Below are 12541 nucleotides of genomic sequence, written 5' to 3'. Positions count from 1 at the left end.
CTCAATGAAACCGAATAAAGACTGGTGATTGATTGACTAGTCGTTATGTTTTTTGTTTTTGGATAACTTTATTAGTTTTTTAAACTTTTGTAACAAACAAACCCTTGCAAGTATTGATATCAGACAAGTATGCAATTGCATTGTTATTATGGGTTTTTGTTGGTGTTTTTGTGCACTTTGGTCTGGGGCCCCTTTGGCTGTGGCAAGCCGCGCCCACTAAAAACTGAAGATGATGGCGATGCAGTTGTTTACTATTTATGTTTCAGGAAGGCGTTAGAATAGTCAAGAGCAGTCTGAAGTAACAGAAGAGTTTGTATTGACCAAGGATGTTTTGTTGATGATGCCCCAATGAAAGTAACAAAACCCAGAGCATGGAGAGGCATCCTCTCTTTATTAAGGGCCTCCTTCCATGGACTGCAGTATTATTAGTAGTAATACTGCACTGGTAGATATTGATACCTCTGGGTATTCTGTCTATCCGGTGCGGGATTACCAGACTGTTGCAAGTTTTGTACTTTTCAATGGGGTACTGCCATGTATGTCTTTTTCTTTTTCCGCAGTAAATAACAGAATATTAACGTTTTCCTCCAGAAAATATAGGTAAGTTTTCCATGGCTATAAGCACAGTGGCAGGGGAGGGGGGCAGCGGGGAAGGGAGCTTGCAGGGTACTGTAATTTCACAGAACTAATTCAATCCAAAGTCCCTTGTGCTTCAACCTGGATAATGATAGCCGGTGGTTCTGGCGTTATGACCAGAGCTACCTACTTAAGAACTGAGGAACCAGGTTCACATCCCGGCGACGGCTCAACACCTTGTGATTGTGCGCAACTAATCTCTCTCTGCCTACCGTAGGGTAGCAAGGGGAAGCAGGGCAGCGTTGGATTGGTAACGCAGCACTAGGGCAATGCCCAAGGAGCCGGTATCCGAATTCCAGCTGTGGGCTGCATTTTTGAGCAGCCTGGGGGGGTTGATTTGGGCAGTTCCTGCGTTATTCGATGCCACCGGCGGCCCAGTGGGTGCCTGAGTGGCCTTTCTGGAGGTAGATGGGCGCCCATGACCTCCCTTTTATCAACGGGCATAGGTGTCCTCCCTTTCTCTCGCTGGCCCGGCCCATTAATACATGCATATTGAGCGGAGGCAGAGGGACTGAGCAAAAGTAGCCTCACTTGTTTAACCAGTGTAAACTAATCCCTACATTTTTTTAACCCCCCCCCCTTTTTTCTTTTTTAAATACGTTTTCACCTAAGCAGTGTTTTGCGGAGAGGCAATATGCAAATGTGGGCCACTTTTTTTAGCGTGCCTGGACCGATTTTTAATCCCTATCCAACCCTGAAGCAGGGGGGGCGGTCCGCCCCTAGCGGCACAAGTTTTGAGGCGGCGGCCTCTTCCTGTGCCTACTTACTGCCTTTGGGCGGCAATCCCTCCCCTTGCTCCCTATAAGGCAGCCGCCGAGGGGCGGCAATCGAAGGCCGATTCTCACCAGCGCCCCCCTGCTCTTCAATGCTGCTTGCGGCAAACACAGAGACCGCCACAGAAGCCCAAAGGGCTAGCTACGCCACTGTCTGTCTAAAAAACTTAATGTGACCTTGTGTAATGTAACAGGTGCTCACGTAAAGAGCTCTATATCCTGAGTTGTTTGCCATTGTTCCTTACCTATGTAATGTAATATAATGTAATACTGCATTTCTATAGTGCGCTATCACTCCAGGGAGCATCTTGACGCTTTGGATCAGAGATTGATGTAAGGGTGATCCACAACTGTACTGTCCAAAGAGCATTTAGCATTCATATCAGTGCTTTGCACACTGTATCTGTGAGGGTGTATATCCAGGTCTTAAGAGATTTCCTAAAACACTGTTCTGATGAAATCTGACGAAGATGAAAGGGGAGTTTATTCCAAGCCCTAGAGCCAATCACTGCCAGAGATTTCCCTCCCTTTGTAGCAAGCCTAAATTTAGGAATAGTAAGCAGGTTGGCAGTGGGGGACCTGAGGTTACGTGATGGACAGTAACGTGTAAAGCCTTTTTTGGAGATATTTCGGGCCCTGCGAATGAAAGGCCCTAAAAGTGATAGTTAGGACTTTAAACAAAATGCGTTTATGGATGGGAAGCCAATGAAGGGCATCTAGCGCGGCAGAGGCAGAAAACTTCCTCGGCCATCTAAGCACCAGGCAGGCGGCCGCGCGCTGGACTATCTGTAGCCTGTGAAGGACCGCTTTACTCGACCCTGCATACAAGCTATTACAATAGTCCAGTCTTGATGGTATTAATGCCACCACCACTGTATGTCTGGCTGCCAGGGGAAGAAGATCGAATAATTTCCTCAGGCCTTTTATGATGTTGAAACAGGTGCCTGCCACCGCCAGCGCCTGTTGTTTGAATGATAAGGTATCATCAAACTTGATCCCTAGATTCCGTACCACCCTAATAGTGTTCTGGGGGGCTTCCGCGTCCTCAGGCCACCATTGCTTGGGAGAGAATAGATTGTGAAGTCCAAATGGCAGGATTTCTGTTTTACCTGAATTACATTTCAGGTGATTATTTCTCATCCACGTGAAGGTGGCTGATAGACAATTTTTGAGGTTTTGTTCTGCGTTTTCCATGTCCTATTTGATGCTCATGTCCCTCTAAAACTGAAAAGATAATCTATTTTTGTCGATTTACTTATTTCTCTTGAAGATAAATTCGTCACAGACACAACATTGTGCAAGAATTCGTTCTTTCCCAGGAGACACTACATTTTTCCTCTTCCTGTGGGTCTGTTTCGCATTGGCCTGTTTCCAGTGTAGAGGCTTTCACTTCTTTAGTTTATTTTTCAATTGATCCTGACATTTTGGGGTTGATTAATTAGAGATCAGAGTCGTGAGTGACCCATTTAGAGAACATTAAATGTTTTTTATCATCTTTGTTATTTACGAGCATCTTTTGCAGTCGCCTTTATAAAGTGGCACACATTTGTTGATACTTTTTTTTATGCAGACCCGCTCTTTTTGCTGGAAGGGCTAATTGCTGTATGCTGCAGCTTGTAAGGAAAAAACGAATCACATCACTGCCATTGTGCTTGTTAATTACAATTATTTTGCTTTGTACAGGATTTTCTTATTTGAATAAAGCTTGTTCAGAATAATTTTGAGGCCTGTTTACCGTGGCCGCAGGGCAATGAAAGGATGCTGCTCCAGTTGGGATAGTTGCAACGTCCCTCAAAACAGGTAGAGCAGGGTCTCCAACCTTTTGCGTAGGAAGAGCTACTTATGTTCAGCAAAACTTATCGCGAGCTACTAATATGATTAGTGTTGTAATAGTAACCACATAAGACAAGATTTCTTTAGTGTCCACCTTATGCAATTGCGACTACCTGCCTTCATCACCTCAGTGCAATAATGGTTGCCAGAAGAAATGTAAAAAAGGCTCTGTCATCTTTGAATGCTTCTACGTCAGTAACGCATGCCAGCCACATGGGCATAAAAGTACGAATGTTTGTTAGTAATAAGTCTACCCACGTGATTTATCACTTAAATATCAGCTTTGTATATAATTCCGAAATTCTGCAATTTTTTTTCTTATGAGTTGGAAAAGACACCCATGTTCGTCTTGTAATGCACAGTTTTGTCATACATATATTAATTCAACCACGCAAAAGGTACTCATTGGAGAAGCCTGATATAGAGTGTCTATAGTACTGACTCCTAGACAGGCAAGCAAAGTGACACCTGCCGAGTTTATTCTTGACTGCACACATATGGTTCTTGCTTAGAATGTTTTTGAATACGAAGTGGTGTTCTTCTTACAAACGCATTGAACTTCCATGGGGAGCACCTGTGCCCCCAGTTTGGCATGTTTAGAAGTACACAACTTCGAAACTGAGTATATCTACTGTGATGAGAACCCATAAATGAGGCAGATGAGGTAGTGGAAAAGATACATCATTGACTATATCCTGGTTATCAGGAGAGGTATCCGAGTGGAAGCAATCAAGTTTGCTAAATGGGTCAACAGTTTGAACCCAGTTTTGAGATTCACAGTGAGCATGAGCGCTGTGGAAATACCATTCTTGGACTCTTCCAGTGTTTGCTTGATCTCTTGTGTGACAGTCTCGTAATTCCCGGTCTGTTGGGCCAATTCTAGGGACACAAGATTCTTCTCTAAGTCAGCTAGACGTGTGCGAATCGACCTAAGTACACTCGCGTGCTTGGACATGGCGACCCCTCTTATAAGACCTTAAACGCTTCCCGTACAGTTTAAAAGCTGTCCACCGACCCCACGTTCGTGTAAAAAAAAATGTGATAGCTTCGGCAATTCTTCCTTGAAAACTGCATCTAACAATGAATAAGGCAGAAATCTCCAAGTAAAAGGAGGGATACATGGTTTTGGGGCGTCAATAGCCAGCAGCAGCGGGGAATGGTCTGAGTATCTTACATTCACGAATGTGTGCAGTCAGTCGCCTAGCAGCAAACCAATAATCAATTCTAGTGTGTGTATCATAATATGCAGAATAATGCGTGAAGCCCCTTTATCTGAATAACGGTGGCGCCATACATCGCACAATTAAAAACGTACTAGAGCGCGTTACATTGCTCTAGCTGCTGCCAAAGAGCGCCTTTCCGGGCCCCCCGATCTGACCAGTATTGGGTCTCTAACTAAATTAAACTCTCCACCCCAGAGTTGCTGGCCACCTGCATGAAGTCCTACAGTATCAGCCATCTTTCTGTAAAAGTCCGGGTCGTCGTAATTCGGGCCATAAACATTAACCAATAGGAAAGCCAAACCCTTCCCTCTGCACCTAGTGATTACAAACCTACCTGACACATCCATCTCTAATGGTTCCAATGTCAGAGCCACCCAGGGATTCACCCACGTTAAAACCCCTGTGCGTGGGTGGTAAATCCCGCCGCATGAATTTTGCCATGGAGCCCCCTTTTACTGTGGCATAGGGCTATCCAGAGGAAGGTGTGTTTCCTGCAATAGTGCAATGTCGATATAGTGCCTTAACAAATAACTTAAGACCTTGCGTATTTTTCTGCGGTCATTAAGGCTACGCACGTTCCATGTAAGCTTGCTTACTGTATCAAGGCCAGTGTCCCTGCGGTACCTACCAGTAACTGTCATAGAGTAGATCTACATGTGTCAGCAGAACGTCCCTCGATATCTTCGAATTGCAAGTGTATCGTGCATCTACACATAGTGGAAAATCTTGTGACATAAGCAGTGCAAGTCTCATTACCTTCCCACCCCCCACACACGCCAGGCTGCACCCAACTGTGCCTGAACCACAAGCCCCCCCTGCCCTCCCTCAACAATTAACATTGTCACATATGCAAATTCAACTATGCAAACCTCAGGTTCCCAACCCTCCCCTCCCCATACTGAACTCAAACAGTGTGATTCACACGAGAGCAGATGTTGCAAGCCAGGTAAGTGCATGTGTTGAAGCTAATCACAGCACCAACTCCGTTCCACCGCCCAGAACAAACTTATCTCTGCAGCAGATGCAACCCCTACAACTTAATCCGATACACAATGCAACGGTGCAATCGGTTCAGGGACCCTCGTGATTCGTATGTTGTTGCGGCACGACCGCGCCTCCAAATCATCAGCTTTGTTTTGCAGTATTTGAAGGACCTTGCCCATTTGTTTGTGGTCAGAGTCCATCGACGTCTGGGCCTCCTCCACCTCTGTAACCCTAAGCTCCTCCATATCCAGACTCTCTTCATGCTTGTCTAATCTCTCATACATCCTATCCATGCGATACGAGAGTGCGTCGATTTTAGTGCTCAACCCTGGCAGACTGCCTTGTAAGTTTTTCCCATCACAACCAACATGGAGCGGATGTCACCCTCTAGTTCCTCAGACTGCTGGTCCGTCGCAGAATCCCCCTCTTCGGCAGAATTGTCCCGTACTTTTGACTTTCTGTGGTCAAACGTGATCTTGGGTTGATTTTTGTCCACTCTACCCATTCTACGCTAGTCTGTATGCTGTGTCTCAGGCACCAATACGCACACCTGAGTGCACCTAGTCAGCAGAGTGGTAGCTGGGCCGCCGGAGTTCCGCCGCAGCACCCCTATTCTGTAACCTACAGAGACTCACAACTCTGCTTCAACTTAATCGCAGCACAACACTTTTAGGGTACGTTCTAGCTCGCAGGCCTCCTATCCCGCCAGAACCAGCTCTTCAGACAGACCACCAGAGCTCCACCAGGCCTGCAGCGTCGCAGTTATTCCACAGGTGAGGTGCCCAGCAGCTGGCAGATCATGCAAGCCAGTCCGTGATCTGCGCCTCAATATTCCCTAGGTAATCAGATGCGCAATTCTAAGCTCGCAGCCAGCTCGTACATACGCGTCTCCTCCAGGCGGGTATGAATTCTGCAGTCCAGTGCCCGACTGACAGGCACAAAATGGCCAGTGCCCAGCACCAGGCCCCTCCGAGTCCCACCTTTAGTGCCAATCCAGCGCAGGGTAAACCTTTGCACTGCACACTGCCTCCACTGGAATCTTAAATGCGGGCGCATACTGGCGCTCGATTCAGCTGTGTCGCATATCCCGCTAGCTCTGTGGTTATTGCAGGGCAGTCACCAGTCTCTGCACATCCAAGGTAGTTTGGGGAGGGTCCTCTTTATCCCCGGTAGCCTCCCACCGGCAGGCTCCGAACGGCGCTGGCTTGTGTCCCGCTGATCCCATCTCCCCAGGCACAGGCCGCAGTGCCTTGCCTCTCACCAGCGATCGTAGCGGAGGAGTTGAGGCCTCAGGAACAGCGTTATCTTCAGCTGGGCGTTTTCCGACCCCCGTACAGCAGGAATGTGGGTCTGCCAGCCGCCGCAATCACAGGGTAAATGACGAATATCGTGACGGTTTCACAGAGCCGAGAGCTCAAGCTGCCATCTTGAAAGCTTTGCCCCCTTTATTTACTTTGTTCATGCGACAAAAACACCAACTCCTCACCAAATCACCGGGTCTGAACGGCTGACACACTGGACATGAGGATACAGACTTGCTGGAGGAGGGAGGGGACGGGGAGCCCAGATATGGATGTTGGTGGATGACTTCCAGTATCTGGTGGGAAAGGAGGCAGAAAGTGGAAAGGCAGTTATAGAGCATTGCCTGAAAAAAGTCTTCATTATTAACACAACCAGTTTGTGTGTGATTGAGGGATGATAGTGGGTGGATTTCAAAAAAAGAACCACTGGCTTAAAGTCTAATGTCTTGGTCGTGCAAAAAAAACAAATGATGGATAGAATGCAGAAACGATGCCATACATTCACCCCAGTACAGAGATCTGGGCCTAAATCATTTGTTTGTTTGATCCCCATGCCATTCCAGTTTGAACCCAGCCTTATGCAAATCAGTCTTGATCCTGCGCATAATTGGAACAGTCCAGTCCGAACTGCCAGGCCACGTCCTCCCTGGACTGAAAACAAGCATTCTAGGACCAGTTTCGGGGTTTCACCCCTCTTCAGCCTGGATAGCTTGACTCCAGTGGCATGGAGAGCATGGGACCCACGTATGACATTGTTTCTGCATTCTGTCCATCAATTGTTCTTTTTGCATTTGTCACCCAGAGTGGGACGGTTATATGCCCAGACATGGGTCCCTTGCTCACTTTGCCACTGGATTCAAGATAGCCTGGCTGATGAGGGGTGTTACCCCGAAACCGGTCACAGGATGCTTGATTCCGGTCCAGGGAAGTCCTGACTTGGCAGTTCGGTCTGGACTATTCCCATGAGGCACAGGGTCAAGACTGATTTGCATATGGCTGGGTTTGAACTTGGGTGGCGAAGTGAGCTAAAGAACGGTGATGGATTCAACCCAGATCTGTGACTGGGGGTGAGTGTCTGAAAGTTGTAAGTGCTCCGTCCATCATCTCCTTGTGTCGGTAATGTCTTGGTCGTACCATCCCCTAGCTGTTACAGTCTCAGCCTTGCTGTGTCTTTTTTTACAGCAGCTATGTGTGGCTGAACTCAGCACATGGTGACACCAGAGCTTATTACAGACAGTTGTATCCTGGTAAAATCCCAGTGTATCCAGCCTGCTATTTGGGTTATTTTCTTATATTTTTATAACTTAGCCTGGGAAAGCATGTAACACTCACCGGGCTATTTCCCTTTTGCAGGAAAGAAGCACATTCCTACCTACATACAACTTCACTCCACTCTTTCAGGGTTTCTCATGACATTCTGAAATTAACATTATTACACAGGCATAGCTACTTTGACCTGCGATAAAGTGTCACTCAACGTGTCACACATAAGGTACTGCAAAGTCACATGTACGCACATGTCAGCCATTGAAATGTCACACATAAGCAATCTGGAACCTTGGCAGCAATGTGTGGGGGGGCCCCCGCTATGTACTTTGCTGGGCGGGCCCCCTCCAGTTTCGTTACGCCAATGCCTGGTAGTATCATCTCACCAGGGTGGGACGGGGTGGCAAATGATGAAGCATGTCACATTACATGAGTGAGCCCCCCTCATCCAATTCTTGGAATTGCCTGTTTTTCTGTAGGAATATTAGCGGTATGTAGTTAGGTAGGAATACACAATCGGGCTCTGGAGACAATTCCCTATGCACAGTAAGAGGGCATCACCCCATTTCTGTGTTTTGAATGTTTACTAAGAGGCAGATGTGGGCCCTTTGTATTGCCTCTTCTTCTTTATTTTGTGTTTATAATAGTTGCAATGTCCACCATTGGTGTCCAGTTGGGGGCGAGCGGGTTATCACACACTACAGTTGGGCCTTAATGTGGATTACCAAGCACCCCATCTAGCACCAGAGGCTCTCATAGTAGTTAGTCTAAGCAATTCAGAGTTTACTCAAGGAGATGCTGTACGTTTAGACATTCAGAATAAACTATGGCACTTTAATATCACTTAATAACTGATTGTCCAGGTAATGCTTTTCTTCATGAGATAAAAATACCTTAATGCATACAAATTATCCATAAAACCATGATCTGCATAGAAAGCCAGAAATCTCTTGCACTTTCCCGTCGTAGGTACAACCCTAACCAGTATTATAGCGTCCATCTGTTAAGCTCCATTTCCTATGGCCACTGTTGTTCAGTGAAGGGTGTATGAAAAGTCTGAACCAACGATTTAGAACAACTCGGGGAAATTAACCTTACGGTACAATCAAAGACAAAGTAGAAGTGAATCATAATCTATCATTGCACATTTCAGAACACAATGGTTTACCAGATTACACTTTAAAGATAAATATATCAGTTTTCTGGCACAGTTGCTGTTCCAGATGGTTTATGCTCCAGTTACTAATACTGCAATAATAATAATAGGTTTTGAAGCATGTGTGATAAAAACCTCTGGACTTTCCCTACTTCCTGAAGATATCCCAAAAAAGGCCCAGCCAAGCCTAACGAACAGTGTCTTTTAGGCGTAATGGGACAGTATCTGGTGTCTGTTGTATGGGCACAATCTACTGGAGTCCAAGTAGCCACTGGCTAATCCATTGGGTTAAGACCTGGTTCTAGTGGCGGTACACTAGAATACACACTTTGTTCCCATAACATGGTTCCAGGGCCTATATATATTGAGAATCACTAATGCAGTCATGACATTCCACCGATGGGGCCACATGCAGGCGTTAGGGTTCCGAAACTGGCAAATGGGAACAGCAAGTTCAAAGCTGGAATTAGAGTACATGGTTCAAGTGCAAGTACCTCCTGACCTGCTTATCATAGAGAAATGTGACGAACTGTTCTAGACTCAGAATAATGTTATCTTTCCGCCTCTCTAAGTCCTCAGGCCAACAGGTTGAAATCTCTGAAGGCATCTAGAGTACACACACAGGTTCCCCAATGCACGGCCCATCAGGGCTGAAACAGGATCACCCTCACAGCTGCAACAGTTGCCTATTCTTTCCTTGTGCACCAGTCACAATGTGGTGCTGCAGATGTTGATGACCCTTCAGCAGCTATTTGAGGGCGGCCTTGTATCCATCAACTTGTTTAGTCTAGCAATGGCTTCCACAGTGTATCTGGTTTGCTGGGCTCTTGTCCTTCTCTGCAGATGGTCTGTCCTCCTGAAAGATGCAGTTCAGTGTGTTCTCCTAAAGCAGATAGGTTATACAGAGATCAGGTACAGCAGTCACATCAGGATCTAGGCCTAGGCTTTATGGTGACTACAGATATGTAATTATTTCCTTAATCTCCTCTAGCGAAATCGTCTCGTTCAGCATTTCCCTGTGCTCTGGTGTCGCTTCAGGCAATTGAATGGTATCCAGGAACGTTTTTAGGCGCTGCTCACTGCATTGTCCCTGGGACTTGTGTAGCAAGGCATAATGGCGTGCTATGGCTGTGTGTATTTTGGGTTGCCTGTATATCATTTGCTCCGTGTCAGTGCGCAACGCACCTATCGGTTGACGAGCATGTTCTTGTCGTATAAGCCAAGCTAGAATCCGGCCTGGCCAATCTGCCGCAGCGTGCTTGCGCACTGTGTTTGCTGCGTAATTATGACATCGAAGCCGCTCTAAGCGCTCTTCGTGTTCTGCGCATAGTGTTTCTAGGCTCTGTGTGCCCCATCTCCCCTCGCCGCTCTTGTTTTGTGCCGCAGCAGTTGTGCCTCTATTGTTTTAAGAGAGTCGGATAGTTGTTTGCGTATTTTCCAAGTGACCCCCAAGCAGTGTCCAATCACAGTTGCCTTGAAGGCTTCCCATTCCAGCAATGTGCCTGCATTGGTTTCGAAGTATTCAAGTATTACCATCTCCAAGGATGAACGAAACTCTGGGTCTTCCAGCGCCCTCGGTTGGAGTCTCCATATAGGGACGGGGGGCGGGTCGCCTCTCAGGTAAGCTGCAGCAGCTGAGGGTTATGATCAGAGTTTGTCCGACCCAAATATTCTATCTTCCGAGAGAGAGGGAATAGGGCATGCGAGCCCACTTTGCGATCAGGTGGCACCTGAAGCTCGTGCACCGCAGAGTAGTATGAGTAAACCCGCACGTTGGAGTGAAGGGCTCGCCAAATGTCTGACACCGCCCAGTAAGTAAGCCAGTCTGCTAGGGTCTGCGCGTTGGAGACCGCCACAGTTCTCGAGAGGGCCGGGAAAGACCTTTCTATGTCCACGTTAAGGACCGAGTTAAAGTCTCCCCCTATGAGCCATGGCATTCCGCTCCACCTGACCAGTACCCCAGTGAAGCTGTCAAGAGACGAGGGTTGATCTACGTTAGGTGCATAAACAAAACCTATCAGCAATGTTTGACCGTTTAACCGCCCCTTCACAAACGCATATCTGCCCTCAGTATCTATTGCCTTTTCCTCCCTCACAAATGGGACCCCAGCTCTTATCCATATCGAGGCGCTGCGAACATGGGCAAAGTAAGCAGTGCCATAGATTTAACCTCTCCACCTCCTGCGTAAGCGCTCTAGTTCTGCAAGTGTCATGTGTGTCTCCTGTAATAAGACTACGCTTGTGGTCCTGCGCTGCAAGTAGGCATATATAGAGTACAGGCGCGCAGGTGTGTGCATACACTGCATGTTCCATGTGAGTATGTTCGCTTGTGCCATACAGGGGCGTAACAAACGCCCCCGCAGACCCCGCAGTGCGGGGGTGCCTCACTCTCTACAGTTAATGAAGGGGGCCCCCAGGGGGCCTGGCCCCCTCAGCTCTTCTGAGGGCTGTGAGAGAGGCCTGCGCTGAAGCAAGCCTCTCTCCCTCTGTGTCTGAAGCAGGTGCAGCCTGCTCCGTTCCTCTCACCCCCTCCCTCTGACTAAAGAGAAACAAAGTATCAACATTGTTTCTCTTCAGTCAGAGCCGGAGGCAGGCCCCGGACAAGGACGGGCCCCAGAGACAGCAGTCCACTGCTCCTCTGAGGCAGCACAGAGCCCGGCCCCCCACTCTCTCCTCTCGATAAGCAAAGCCCACCCCACAAGAGAAGAGACAGGGACACCGAGGGGGTGACCCCACAAGAGAAGAGAAGAGACAAGGACAAGGATTGGGTGGGGGCCCGGCCCACCCCATAAGAGAAGAGAAGAGACAGGGACAAGATGGGGTGGGTGCCCCATCCCACAAGAGAAGAGACAGGGACAGGCCCCCACCGAGAAGAGACAGGGACAAGGATTGGGTGGGGGCCCCACCCCACAAGAGAAGAGAAGAGACAGGGACAAGGATGGGGTGGGGGCCCCATCCCACAAGAGAAGAGACAGGGACAGGCCCCACCCGAGAAGAGACAGGGACAAGGATTGGGTGGGGGCCCCATCCCACAAGAGAAGAGAAGAGACAGGGACAAGGATGGGGTGGGGGCCCCATCCCACAAGAGAAGAGACAGGGACAGGCCCCACCCGAGAAGAGACATGGACAAGGATGGGCTGGGGGCCCCATCCCACAAGAGAAGAGAAGAGACAGGGACAAGGATGGGGTGGGGTGGGGGCCCCAGAGACAGCACTCTCCACTTCCCCTCTGAGGCAGCTCAGAGCCCGGCCCCAACGCTCTCCCCTCCATAAGCAAAGCCCACCCCACAAGAGAAGAGAAGAGACAGGGACAAGGATGGGGTGGGGGCCTCAGAGAGCAAGAGCAGGAGACAGCACAGAACAGTGCTCG

At 48.2% G+C, this 12541-nt stretch overlaps 1 protein-coding gene across 2 annotated transcripts in view; it reads left to right on the top strand.

Moving 5' to 3' along the window:
• The window catches only part of IFT38 (intraflagellar transport 38), a 963458-nt gene that overhangs the window by 249954 nt on the left and 700963 nt on the right, over nucleotides 1-12541 (top strand). The gene's annotated exons all lie outside the window — the stretch shown is intronic.

The sequence above is a fragment of the Lissotriton vulgaris genome, chromosome 10, assembly GCF_964263255.1.
Source record: "Lissotriton vulgaris chromosome 10, aLisVul1.2, whole genome shotgun sequence".
NCBI classification, from domain to species: Eukaryota; Metazoa; Chordata; class Amphibia; order Caudata; family Salamandridae; genus Lissotriton; species Lissotriton vulgaris.
The sequence above is the reverse complement of the archived record's forward strand: the minus strand, read 5'-3'. Positions and strand labels throughout refer to the sequence as shown.